At 29.7% G+C, this 15,278-nt stretch overlaps 1 pseudogene across 1 annotated transcript; it reads left to right on the top strand.

Moving 5' to 3' along the window:
* The first annotated feature begins 9,714 nt into the window (after nucleotides 1-9,714).
* Nucleotides 9,715-11,860, top strand: LOC107616521 (F-box/kelch-repeat protein At3g23880-like; annotated as a pseudogene). The gene is made up of 2 exons (XR_015900182.1): nucleotides 9,715-10,030; nucleotides 10,314-11,860. The product of XR_015900182.1 is annotated as an F-box/kelch-repeat protein At3g23880-like (transcript).
* The last annotated feature ends 3,418 nt before the right edge of the window (nucleotides 11,861-15,278 follow it).

Below are 15,278 nucleotides of genomic sequence, written 5' to 3'. Positions count from 1 at the left end.
TGATTATTTTATGATTATTATATTATGTCTTTTTGTGTTAATTTTTTTCAAAAGTTTACCGAGGAGATCTGCATTCCCTAAAGGGTAATTAAACAAGAACTTGCAATGACGGAAAAGGAACGAGGGCATTTTTTTTAAATAGGAGTGAGGGATGGGAAAGGGCTTCTCACGCTCCTCTGAGTACTCATTACCATATCTAACTAGCAACGGAAATCCAATCTGAGTCGATTTAAGAGGGGACGCGTGGATTTCATCTGCATTGGGCCTTTAAGGTAATGAACCTAAGTCGGATTTGAGACCCTAACAATAGATTTTAGTTGATCTTGCTTGCATTGAGGTCTTACTAGGCCCAATTATATCTTGAAAATATTTTGAGTCATTGTTATAGTAAATACTATACTATTTAATATTATAACACTTAGTATATATAAAAATTAAATATATTTACAAGACATTTTTTTAATTCAAATTAAAAAAATTAATTATCTCTTTCTTAGTTTTAAATATTATTTTTTAATGTAACGAAAAAGTAAAAATAACAATAATAACTCACATAATTAAAATAGATAATTTTAATATATACATGACATTATATATCAAGGATTATTATATATGATATATAATTTTTTTCTGTAATGACTATTTATATAATTTATTGAACAATTTTTTTATCTTAATATTTAATAAATTAACATACAAAATATTATTTAACATACAAAATAAATAACTCAAGTCATCATCTATGATAATAAATTTAATAGTACACATATTTATTTATTTATTAGTAGTGAAAAATATGTAAATAGTATAAATTAATTTTTTTAGTATAAAAGCAATAATAAAAGTTATTAATTAAGTTAATTACCTAATTAAAATATTATGAAAAATTGTTTAAATAATAATAACAAATAAGATCACTATTTTTACATATTACGAAGTTTATGAAAAAAATTTTGGATAATAAATCAATCCTCAATAGATTGTACATTAATTCTGTTAAAAAAATAAATAATAAATACATTGGATATTATTATTTACGTACTAATATAATATATATTATCGATTATTAAGTTTATAATTAATTTTTAATTTAATTTTTGGTAATTAAAATTTAAATGATTGAAATTATTAAATACTAAATATTTTACATCTAACCAATTTATTTTTTTATTGAAATTAAAAAAAAGCCATTAATCAATTCTAAATTTAAATTTAAATTTGAGTAAGAAAATAAAAAATATTTTAAATTTTATCTCACTAACCAGAATTAATTTCAAGACAAGAAATTATTCTGCACATCATATATATATATATATATTGTGGGATAGTATGGTTATTTGCTATTTTTTAATGGTAAATATTATCAAATAAAATGGTATAAGAAATTAGAAGAAAATATATTTATAAATTTAGGAAATATTAATTTATTTTTCAATAGAATAAATTATATATTGAATAATAAAAGTTATTATTGGTTTCTCTTCACACTAACTAATATTCAACGATGGTGTTTCGGTACACCATGTTATCAAGAAATATTAATCGATCTAATAACTTTTGTAATGACATAAGTTTATGAATTTGAACATTTAAAAATCATTTCATAAAATGTGAAGTTTTAACAAGTAACAATGCTGACCATATTGTTTTGACTTTAAGAATGAATACGATACCAATAAATAAAATTGTCCTAAGTAAATTTCAACAAAGACAAAAGCCCATAAGTATTGCTATTAATGAAAAATTAATCTATTTTAAAGACAAATACAATTTTTTCTACGAATTTTCTAACTCGGCAAGTCGAAGATTAATCCACCACATATTGATGCTCTATTTATTAAGCAAGGGTGAGATTCGAACTTTAAATACTTGCTTAAGCAGACAAATGAGATAATCATTCAACCAATCCAAATTGATTAAAATAAATATTAATTATTTTTAATATTTTTAAATTATAAAATATTTATAATAATAATTACTATATATATTTTTCATTTAAATCTTAATAAAAAATTTTTATATAATTTTATGTAGGTGGCCACTCTGATAAAGTTGTCAATTTTAACTTTTTCTAAAGATGTTTTTCATTTTGTGGTTGTTATTGATTTAAAAGCGTGTCACTAAAAGTGTTGCTTAAAGAGAAAGTGTTACCCTTAATCGTTAACTTGGCTCTGATACCAATTTTTTATAGTCGACTTTTCTTTTAATTTCTTTTTCGAAATTTCTATTAACTCTTCATATTTTACTTCGAATAAATTTATAATTTGTATAGTTGCAAATTCATAATCTAAAGTATTGACCATTTCTACTATTTCTCTTATATTTGTTATATGATCATTTACTACTAGTCATTGATGTATTCTGATTTTATTTTTATAATTTTTCAATCTTGTTTTAGTTTATAATATTCTTTTTTGCATGGATTATTGTATATAAAATTTTTTATCTGTTTGTCTTTTTCTTTAATATAATTTCTCAAATCCTCAAAAACTTCTTTTATTTCTACAATTTCTGTTGTTTCTAAATATTTTTTTTAATTTTTCGACTTCATTCTCCATTTTTTCTTTCAACAGCTTTAATTCTTTTAAGTCATAATATGGTTTTCCAGGCATTTATAAATTTTTTAAGTTTAATTTTAAATTATTTATATTTATTCTTATTTCTATCCTTTTTATTAAAAGGTCATCAATTTCGATCTGAAGATTATTTAATTCCCTTTTATACTCCTTTATTTTACTTTTTAATTTTTCCGCCCTTTTTATTTTTATTTTATTTTCTGGTTTTTCAATCTTTTTATGCTTCGTTATTTATTTTAGAATTTCCGCGAACTCTATCATCGATTCATCACTATTTTCTAGAGATTCTATTAATTTTTCTAACTCTTCAACTTCTCTTTTCAACTTGTCATAGATTATCTTTAGAGCTTCAAATGCTCTTTGATTTATTTCAGAGAACTGTAAATAATTCAAACGATTTTCTCTTTCAAAGAGTTCTTGTTTCTTGTCTTGATAAGTTACATATATTTCTTCTTTATTTATTGTCATAATTTAGTGTTTAGGGTTTCATTTAATTTTTCGACCTTTTTTGTTAGTTCTTTTATTTCAGAATTTTCTTCTTTAATCTTTAACTTAGATAAACTTAAAGGGCTATTAATTTTAGATTCTCTTATTTGAAAATTTGATGAAACTAATTTTCCTGATGGTTCTTTTAATAATAGAACCGAGTTTTCAATAGCTTTATATTTTGGTATTTCTGTTTTTACAATTTTCTGAAATAATTCATCGACATAAATTCTTTCTCTGTTTTTAAATATTATACTATGATGGCTATTTGTTAAAGCATAATTTATTGCATATGTAATTGAAAATGGTTCATCATCTTGTTCCATTAGATTCTTTCTGTGAAATTTATAAGCCAAACTTATAGATCTTCCAAGATTTTCAGTTGATAAAGGTATAGCATATCCAAGATGGGCATTGAATTTAACATTTACGTTTGCCAAGTTTCCATGAACAATTCCGATTATTTGATCTATTGGGTCATCAGTAATTCTTTTGTCACAAATTGCTAAGCTTATTGGTGAATTAATTCCTTTCATATATGTAGATTTGATTAAGACTTGTATAGTACTAATATGAATCCATCCAATTTTAGATCTTTTTTGTTGATCCTTAATTTTCTCAATCTGTTTACTCAATTTTTCATCATTTATCAAAGCTATTTCAAGTTCTCCATTGGCGGATTTTATCTTTATAGGGGCTTCAAGTTGAATTTTTTCATAGTATATTATATTTTTTCTATTAAAAACTTCTTTTAAAAGATTTTGTTTATTAAAGTTTTCATTTGATTTGAGATTTAATTCTGTTTTTAGAACCGCCTGTTTTTCATTATCTAATAAAGCAGTTAATCTATAATAATCAGATTCTTCTGTTAATTCTAAACTTTCTAAATAATTCATAATTTAAAGACTAGGATGAAGAGGTACCTTTCTGGAGAAAAACTTCCTTTATTTAGTATATTTTACATAAGGTGTTTTTATCTCCAGAGGGGAGATTGTAGATACTAACTCCAGAGGGGAGTTTAGAATTATTTTTCCCTAAGGGAATTCTTCCTCAGACTATAGAATCACCTCGACAGCTTCCTCCTTGCTCTCCTGGCATATGAGTACTCTTAGCCTTCTGCTTTCTATTGTCTGATGCCTTCTACGATTGCCTAAGCACCCTATTTATAATAGTTGGGTTTGATGGACAATTTCCATCCTTACCCTTCTTATGACGTCATTGCTTACGTCATTGTTTGTTATCTTGCACCAGCTACATAGTTGGTGCTTTATGACCTAAGTGCTTACGTCACTATGCAATAATGTTGAGAGATGCTTCAGATGCACTGTCCTCCTCTTTTATCATGTGACCTTCAGATGCATTGTCTTCTTCCTTTATCATGTGGGTTGATTCCGTTTCATTATTGCTTTCTTCAAATATCTCTGAGGCACATAGCTGGCACTTGTGGTCTTCTCTATTTTTTATCAAATAGCAGAGATTCCTCTTTATCCTTTTAGGGAGCTTTTCTAAAAGTCTAGATAAGTTGTAGAATGCTGATTCAAATTCCACCAAGAGTCTCATCTCTCTTTCTTCAATTTCATTTCTTTTACTGGACATAAGCAGAGTATTTCTACTTTTATAATTAATCATTGTGTGAGATTCTTTCGTTATTTTTTGAGTTCTTTCAAAGACCCTTGCTAATGTGCTGGCTAGCCTTCCTTCATGACTGTAAATTGTTAAATCTTGAATCTGATCAATTGGTTGAAAATTTTCTGGGAAGACGGACATGAATATTACTTGGTGTGCTGGAATCAAGCATTCTTCTTCTTCATTAAAAATAGGTTGACTGTTTGTAAATTTTAGGGATATATCCCTTGGATTTACATTGTCAATCATATTTTTAAATCTCTTTACTGCATCAACGAATCCTGCAGGGAACTCATTAATAATTTTTAGATCATTAAAAATTAAAATTGTATCAATTAATCCATACTGGAAAAACTGATAGGTGTCAGATGGGGAAGCATCTGGAAATATAACCAGCTTTGTTAGCTGTTCTTTGGCAATAGGATAATATCCCAAAATTGTCCTTTTTTCTTCAGTCCAATTCAGGACTATGTTAAGGGTTTCTCTGAGATTTGATCTACAGACCCTTTTCTTTTCCTTGATTTCAGCCATTGTAGGAATGTTTCTAATTATCCCTGTTCTCTGGGTTTGAATTGGAGCTTTATCTGCTCTTTTTAGGGTTTGCTCTGGATGGAGAGCTTCATATTCCCTGAAGGATTCCTTGGCTTCTTCCAGTGTTAAAAACCCTCATTTATGAATTATCCTTGATTGATGTGTGAATGGTGCCGCTTTTTTCCAGACATCATATACTTCTTTCATAGGGCCATTATAAATTACATAATATTTTTTATCTTGGGTAGATTTTTTAATAATTTCAGCAATTATTTTATTTTCTAAAATTTTTTCTTCACCTGATTTGTCCACCATGCTTAGCTGGCTGAACTCTGATGGTTTTGCTTGTTGTGTTGATTTCATTGCTTCAATGGCCTTTTTGAAGGATTGGATCTGTGTCCTTATTTGCTGACAATGCTTGCATTTTTCGAGTTCTTGCTCATATTTTTGAATTTCTTGATCTAATGCGTTGTAGACGAGCTCCATTCTCTTGTTAATGTATCTGCAATAACATTTTTGTCACCCTTAATATATTCAATTTTTATTGGATATTGTAACAAAAATAATTGCCATCTTACCAATCGTCCATGATTATAATCAACTTTTAAATTATATCGTATGAAACCTGTTAGGTAACTTGAATCTGTCCTTAATGTAAATTCTCTGGGTAGTAAATCAATTTTCCATTTTTTAAGAGATTTAATTGCTGCTAGAGTTTCCTTTTCATGAGTGGTATATCTCTGTTCTGTTGGAGTAAAAGTCCCTGAAATATACCTGCAAAGTAATTCCTTTTGGAAATATTTAGAATCTAGTGATTCTTTTTCTTGTTCCAAACTTTTTATAGCTTTCTTAGCGTTTAGACATCCTGACCAGGTTATGTCTGAAGCATCTGTTTCTACTATTAAGTAGTCGTTTTCTTCTGGAATATAAAGTTCTGGAAGTTTTTCACATAATTCTTTAACTCTTTGAATTTGCATACTATCTTTTTCATCCCATTTTCATTCTTTTTTAGTACTTATTTTTTGAAATAAGCTTTTAGTGTATTCTGTTATATTCTTTAAAAATCCTTTATCAGAAATATAATTTATACACCCTAAAAATCTTTGTAATTGTTTTCTATCTTCTATTTTATTAGGAAATAAATTTACCTTTTCTAAACATTTGGTTGAAGTTTTAGCTTTCCTTGAGTGGATAGAATTAATCCAAGAAACTCTATTTCTTGTTTTGCTATTCTTGCTTTCTTTTTGCTAAGAACTAATCCTTTTTCTTTACATCTTTCTAAAACTATTAATAATTTTTGAAGATGATCTTCTTTATCCTGTTTTATAAAAATTAGTATATCATCAATGTACACTAAAACAAATTCATTTAACTCTTTTAGATTTTCTTCCATAAATCTTTGATAAATACCTGGGGCTTGTTTTAATCCGAATGGTAATACATTCCATTCATAGAGCAACATACTTGTTGATTCTTTTGTTGGGCAAGTAAAAGCAGTTAATTTCTTTGTTTCTTCGTCTAAACGAAGTTGCCAATATCCTGATTTTGCATAAAGAGATGAAAACCAAGTTGCTCCTTTGATTTTTTCTAAAATAGAATCTTTTCTTGGAAGTTTATGAGCATCACCAATAGTTGCTTCATTCATCTTCTTATAGTTAATAACCATTCTTCGTTTTCCCCTTTTAATTTCATTATTGTTTTCGACATAAAAGGCTGGAGCCGCATGAAGACTTTTACTTAATCTTATAATTCCTTTTTCCAAAAGATCTCTACATTCTAATGAGAACTCTTCTCTATCTCTTGCGGAATAAGGAATTTTATTTGGAACATTTATCTCTTTTGTAGGATCTTTTAATTTAATGCTTACTAATTCGTTATTTGTATTTTTAATATCTAAAGGATTTTCAGCACAAATTTTATCCAAAAGTTCTTCTATCTTTATTTCAAGATTATTTTTTGGAATATTTATCTGAAAGTATAAATTTAAATAACATGTCTCTAATATGGAAAATATTTTAAATTTTAAGATCTTATCTATAGTAGTAGTTGGTATTTTTATACGTTTTGATTTTTGATTTATTGAAGAATCGTGTGGAGCTTTTAAAACTATATATGTTAATTCTTGAATGAATGGATGATATAGCTTTAAAAAGTTATTTCCTATGATAAAATCCATTCCAAAATCTAACATCTATATAGATGGAACAATGAACCTATAATTTTGAATAAAAATTTCAGCCATCTCTGCTTTTTGGTCAATTTTATGTATTGATTTGTCAGCTATTCTAACTCTTAATGGTTTCTTTAATTTTTTCCAATCAAGATTTATATTTGTACTAGCAAAACATTGTGTTGCTCCAGTGTCTATGAAAGCATTTATAAATTTTTCTGTTATTTTTATAGTAATAAATGTGACATTATTACTCAGTCTCTGAGTCTGTTTCTGAGACATATTCAAAAATATAGTCTAGGTTATCATCAGATTCTTCTAATGGTTCCATGAAACAAGACTTAGCAATTTCTATTTTCTGGTAAGATCCTTTTTATCCTTCTTTTTTTGACATTCATTTGCATAGTGTCCTTCTTCTTGGCAATACCAACACTTACAATTTTCTTTTTTATTTGGGCAATAGTCACTTTTTTGTCTTTTGTTTTTATTGTTATTTCTTTTTCTAAAATACCTCTTTTTTCTCCAGTTTGGATAGTATTTTCTTTTTCTAAATTGATATTTTCTTTTTCTTTGAAAATTTTTATTAAGACCATATTTTTGGGGTATCTCTTCATTATTCTGACAGCAAATTCTAATTATATTTGCAAATCTTTTTTTAGTCGCTTCTTGCATACAACGTTCTTTTATTTCCTCTCTTATTGCAGAGGTTGCTCCACCAAAATTATTTTCAATTGTCCCCCTATTTATTTCTCTTATAAATCTTCCCATTATAAATTCATTAGCAGGATATGGAAGTTTTGTTATATACATACTAACATAATGATTTTTATCTTCTTCTTTTAATTTGTAATAATGTATTCTATATTCACATATATAAGACTCCACATTACATAAATCATATATCTGAATATTAGCTAAATGATTTTTTGCTTCTTTATATTCTTTATTATAAACTTCTTGTCTATGACCTATAATATTTTTTCCAAAAAATTCTTTATATAGAATCATCATTATATATAATATCTTATCATAAGCTGTTATTTTTGTTGCTAATTCTTCTATTATTTGGTTTTCTATTGATGTCATATAATCTCTTATAGTTCCTTTAGTATGAAACCCTATGTAATTCCAAATATCTCTTCGAGATAATTCACTAAGTTTTGGATTAGTAAAGGCTTCTAATAAGAAGGAATTCAACCAATTTTCGAAAATTTCTTTTTCATTCTTTTTACAGTCTAAATCGAGCATTCTTTCTCCTTCCATTACCTGAATTTTAGGAACGTATTTTGATGGTATTTTTGTATATTTTGAATCTTTATTTATAAACCCTTTTTTAAAAGCATAATTATCAAAACCTGTTTCCATTTAAATTGAGATTGACTATCCTTAGATGTTCCAGCTTCGTTTTTTACTTGTATTGGAATTGCTGGTTCTTCGTCACTTGAATAATCTAGGATGTGTTCTTTATTTTCTATATTTTCAGAATTTACTAATTCTTCTTCTATTTGAAATCCCTATTCCATAATATTATTTTCCTGAGTCATTTTTAATTGTTTAAAAAGCATTGTAACTTCTTCTAATTTTTCTTCAATATTCATAATTTCAATGGTGGTTTTACTTTTAATTCTGCTATGTTGATTATATTTTGAAAATTTTCTTCTTTGGGATTCTCTTTCTGAAAATATTTATTTAATATCTGTTTGATTTCGTTTATATTAGGTTCCTCTTTTTCCTTATTTCTTTGAAATTTTATGGATACTAAAATTTCTTCAAGCATATCTACTATAGAATTTAATTGTGGGTTAAAAGTATGATAAAGATGTGGGGAATCATTTCCATGGTAGCATTTTTTAGAAATTCCGTGTGAAATATAAGTTTTTTCAGGTTTTTGAAGTCCTTCAATAAAACTTATAGTAAAATAAAGATTTTGAAAAAAATCATTTTGTATTGATTTTAGGAATTCGGTGTCATTACAATTAACATTAGTTAAAATCATTAGTTTTTGACTTTTTGATCTATTAATTTTGATAGTTTAATAATTTCTTCTCGTAGATCTTCTAATTTACTTTTTTTTCATTAGGTAACGCTTTTCTTATAAAAAACTACCATTTTAAGTGTTTTGTAGTAAAAAGTGTGATTTTAAAATATATGATTTAGATTTTGGCACGTAGATGTCTTTAGAAAAAGTTATTTTTGTGATGTTTATGTGAGTGGTAACTTTATGTATTACTCAGTGCAGGCCATGGAAACATACACTAGTAGTTTTTTAAAAAATAAAACCCGACCCGGACCCACTCGTGACCCTAAACCCCCTCCTTCTTCCCCCATTCATTCATCTCAGTCTCACACTCTCACTAACCGTGAATCCTAGCCCTCTGAAGCATTCCCAGCCCAGTAGCCGTCCATCGTCGCCGGGGTTCTCAGGTCATCAGCGCCACCGCCGTCGCCTGGTCTCTTCCCCCATTCATTTATGTCAGTCTCACTCCACTCGTGAACGGTGAACCCTAGCCCTCTGAAGCATTCCCAGCCCAGTAGCCCTCCATCGTCGTCGCGGTCCTCATGTCGTCAGCGCCACCGCCGTCGCCTGCTCCTCAGCACCGCCGCTTCTTCCTCTTCGTCTTCGCTGGCCTCTCGAACCCAGGTGAGTGAATCCTCGTCTTCATCTTCTCTGAACTTCCTCTTCAATTTTTGTTCCATAATTCTTCAATTCATCTTGGGTATTGCGTGTGTGTTCTTCGTTCTTCGGTCTTCTTAGAATGTATGGTTCTGATTCCAGAACGCCTAATATTGCTGTTTTAGTGTTTTGCACTTTTGCTGCTTTGTAATTGTTAATTTGTTACTCTGTTTTGGTGTGTTGTTAATGCCGAAAAGTGGAAACTTACTCTGTTTTGCAATATTGTTGAATGGCTGAATGCTGTAGGCAGAATTGCTGATAGGGTCTTGTTTTGGTTATTTAACTCTTTTTGAAAGGCACGCGTAGTCACGTGGCCCACGGAAAAAGAAATAGGAAATGGAAATAGTCAAGTAGATACTCTACTATTAGTGCAGTCGGGAAGTTCCAAGTTTGTGAAGCTAATCCTTATCGCCGTCGTGGCCGCCGCTAACCTCTCTTTAAGTTGTTATGGAGCAGCCACATGATTATTACGAGAGGAAGAGGAAGCCTTTAAGAGTCAGCATAAACGCCCCGAAACGGCTGCTGTCTTCGATGGTAACGCAATCGCAGCCGCTGCCGTTCCTTCCGGATGAATTTATCAGAGAAATCTTGCTGAGGCTTCCGCCAAGATCACTGCTTCGCTTACGGAGAGTGTGCAGTTCATGGAAATCCCTAATTTCCAGCTCCCAATTCGCCAAAGACCATCTTCAACATTCAACCGCCGCGGATCCAAGTTTGAGTGAGCCACGAGTTGCTTATCATCATTATTGCCACCACAGATTCGGAGATTTCTCCTTACGCTCCTTGGTCGAGAACCCTTCCAAACCTACGGAAGTCGTTCTCTTCGTGGAGAGACGTTACTACACAGCTATTGGCTCTTGCAATGGATTGCTGTGCTTGCTGTATGATGTTGTTGGCATCAACCCCTGTGTCAGGTTGTGGAATCCCTGTACTGGATTATTGACAACCCAATCAGTGGAACGTGGAGAATTCTTATCAGTTCGCGGCTTCGGCTACGATCATGTGAATGACAAGTACAAGTTTGTTGTGATTGTAAATCACATGGGGGATCATACAACCAGAATTTATACATTTTGCCGCAACCCATCCAATAGAGCCATTCAAGGGATCCCATTTAGCAGCATAAAGGGTGATCATAAGGGGGTATTTGTGCCTGGCACCGCTACTCTTAATTGGGTTTGTCAGCATGACACTCTGGAGTACTTGGTTCTTTCCCTTGACCTGGTGAAGGAGACTTTTAGTGAGTTTTCCCTGCCTCTCAGTGATCCGGATGAGAAAACCTTCATCTCCCCACAGTTATGTGTGCTGAGGAACTGCCTTGCATATTGTTTTAATCATGAGAAAACTCATTGGTTTGTGTGGGTCATGAAGGAGTATGGAGTGCCTAAATCTTGGACTAAATTGGCCATCATCCCCTGCCTTCCGTGTCTACCCGATTATCCTTTACTTCCACTTCTATCCGATTATCATTTACGTCCATTGTATATCTGGGGAAACAATATTCTTGTGGCGGTTGCATCAACTTCAAAGATAGTTCTGTATAATTTGGATAGTGGTAGCTTTGAATTTCCTGAACCTACTCCTTCAATAGGATTGTACGTCTTTATTTATCACGAAAGCTTAGTTTCACCTGACCTTCCAAGTAGCTCATCCCAAATTCAGTTAATCAAACGCTAACGGACAAGCTGTCTTCTGAATAATGGTTTGATTCTAGTCAACTCCTATGCCTTCTTTATGCGTTTTGACTTTTGAGAATTTATCTGTTCTTATTGCTTTTCTAATTTAGTGATTATTTTATCTAGTTTTTTACAAAATTATACTACCTGCTATGATTATTGCCAATTTCATATTCACATGCCCAGGCTGGATTTGTAGGATTAACCATCATTTACTAGTGTTCCTTTGCTTTTATAGTAAATTTATGATTGTGATGAAGATCTGATCTTAGATTCAAACCTATTATTTCAGGGTAAAATCAAGGGGAGAGAATGTAATATGTAATTTAATGCGTACCATTTCCTTTTAATTTTGCTGTTTTTGGATCTAAAACTGGATGCTTTACCCGTTGAACCAGATGAAATATGCCGATAATTGGTGCATGAATGATTCATACCATAGTATTGGCATCTTCAAATTATGGATTCATGTTCATAAATGATTCTTTTCTGACCAAACAAAATAAAAATTAATACATTTTTATTTTTTATTTCTTCTGATAAATAAATGATTACCAGCTTTCAGTGATCAACATACTAGGCAGTGGGAAAAATGATATATTGATACATTTGTTTTCTCTCTTGTAGTCAAAGAAATAATATGAACTTCTGAGGTACCAACTTGGTGATATAAGTTATCTGTTATTGATGAGTATTAAAGAATTGGAACTTAAAACAAATGGAAGAATTGATACGAGATTTTAACAAACAAAACGATAAGCCATGTCATAAAGAAAAAGAGCTTTTATATTCTTAATTATCTAGATATCCCTTGTAGTTCTAGACCCTATTTTATGACCAACAGTCGCATTTGTCATGTTTTTTGCCAACTCTCATATTTTTTTTATATTAGCCCTCTAACACTGCTCGGGAATAATTATTTACAAACTTTCATCGGCTAACAAACTTAACCAACTCGTCTTGTCAAAGAATAATATGAACTTCTAAGAAATTAACCCGATGACATAAGTTATTTCTTAAAGTGATATATTTTTATGAATATATCACATAGTTTGTTTTCCCCGCCTAATCATAAGAGATATGTATTGTCAATACAAAATCCTGCAGTTGTGTGTGCTGAGGAAATACCTTGCAATTTACAGTGAACATAGAACTCATTGCTCTGTGTGGTTTATGAAGGAGTATGGAGTGTCTGAATCTTGGACTAAATTGGCCATGATCCCACAGTACCTTAGCATACACGTTATTCCACTGTATCTTTGGGAAAATGATGTTCTTCTGGGGACTGCAGCTCCTTATTCAAGAATAATTAGGTATAACTTAAACCATGGCAACTTTAAGTTCCCTGTCATTGATGGCCACAGAGATGACATGATGAAAGTTGCTCCTTTGTCTAAGCACTCGATGGCGGCGAAACGATTCCATATTTATCATGAAAGCTTGGTTTCACCATCACACTGTGGTCTTCTAAGTAGCACATCTGAAATGTGATGGATCAAAGTCATCAAAAACCCAAGTCTACAATCTCTTCCAAGTGAATTCCTCTATTGGTAAAGGCGAAAATTTCTCGTGCTATTTAGTTTCTAGCTATTCTAGTTGAATGATTTATTTATATAGTTTTTTCAGACTTGGTGTAGGGCTGCAAAACTATCCTTTCTGTTGACATGATTGTTCCCATTGCTAAATCACTATGTCACATCAATTTTTCTGCTTTATGTAGGATATTAAGGAATGACTATCATTTACTGGTGTTCATTTACAGTTAGAGTTAATTTTTTCTAGTATCAAGTTCTATTTTTATATGACAATTGACAAGTTAGAAACTGTAATACCCCCTAATTTAATGAATACAGTTTCATATTTATCACGAAAGCTTAGTTTCACCATCATATCGTAGCCTTCGAAATAGCTCATCTCAATTCAGGTTGATCAAACTCTAGTGTACAAGCTCTTTTCTAAATGGTTTGTTTTTGGTTCAATAGTTTAATAGCATATTTTTAGTCTACACTTTTAAATATTAATAATTAATTGATAACTAAAAACAATAAATTTTAATGATCTCCTGGCATTCTTTTTTTTAAATTAGTGATTTATTTATCTAGTTTTTAAATATTAATTTACTGTGATGATTATTTCCTATTTCATATTTCATATTCACATGCTCTTGTTGGACTTGTAGGAATGACCATCATTTACTAGTATTCCTTCGCACTTATATTATAATTTAAGTGAATTTTATAGTGTCTATAATTTAATGTCTAACTTTTATCTAATTTAATTTTTATGATAAATTTTGAATATTTAATAATAATTTTTTATATTTTTTAAATTAAATATTAATTTTTAATCATTTTTGATAAGTTAGAGAAACATTTTTAAATACCATAGCAATCACTTATTATTTAACCCTAACCAAATGAAGACGAAGATGATGTAAATTGTAGTAAAATTGAAGTAATAATTCCATAAAAAAATAATTGATTAAATTAAAAGTTGACCAAATATATGAATTGTCTTTTTAAACAAAACTATTGTTCAAGAATATTTTATTGTTACTTTTTTGGAGATATATTTTGTCAAAATATGTACTTTTTGAGTCCTAAAATAACTATTTATTATCATTTTTTTTGTACAGTTAATTACACATAAAATATTATATTGCATATGCACACAAAATATTGTCTATTAAAAAGGCTTTTCTAAAGCATGGGCTGCATATTTTTCTCTTCTCTACTAACATGATAAAAAGAAAACTAATTTACAAAGTGAGAGTCTCATAGATGTCTCAAATATATGAATATATAAAAAATTGAAAAAAAGTTAAGTCAGCTGTGAATTTTTAAAACACTCATAAACTTTATAAGTTCTAATAATATATGAGCATAAAATAAAGTCAATAAATTTCACTTTTTTCTTGTATGCATCTAAATATGAGGACTATCACTTCAAATATGATCAGAAGTGCTACTCTAATTAGAGTTCTCTTCAGAAATCAAACTAAAATCTCATACCAAAGTTTACTAGCTTGGCTTTTTGCACTGCCATTTATGGAGCTATTCTCGGCTCTCCCAATGAATCAACACTTTAGTAATATTACTGTTATTATTCTTTTTTCTTACCTACACAATCATAGAAGTCAACTCATCTTTTATTCCTCCAACCTTTGCATCCAATTCAACCCCTTCCTATCATCAAATTTTATATTAGAAATTTTAAAGAAAAATAAAACTAGATTTAAGCATAGTGCATGAATCAATTTGACTCAAATCCATTAATAAAAAAACCAAAGATATTGAAACATGTAAAATAAGAGAAAAAACTTATTTGAAACTTTGCTGTTGAATAATACAATATATTAAAATTAAGAGAGACATAATCAAACGAATTATATTAGAGTGATAGAGTTTAGATCATCATGAGAACTATGATGAATAATTTTGAATGAGAATGATAATATTACTCAGGTGTATGGATATCCATCCTGCCCTTACTTGTTCGAGATGGATAATTCACTTTGAGTTTATTTGGTTGAAATTAAG

Source organism: Arachis ipaensis, chromosome B9 (genome assembly GCF_059453495.1).
Source record: "Arachis ipaensis isolate K30076 ecotype BB chromosome B9, ASM5945349v1, whole genome shotgun sequence".
Taxonomy (NCBI): Eukaryota; Viridiplantae; Streptophyta; class Magnoliopsida; order Fabales; family Fabaceae; genus Arachis; species Arachis ipaensis.
This window is presented reverse-complemented; position numbering and strand designations above follow the sequence as displayed.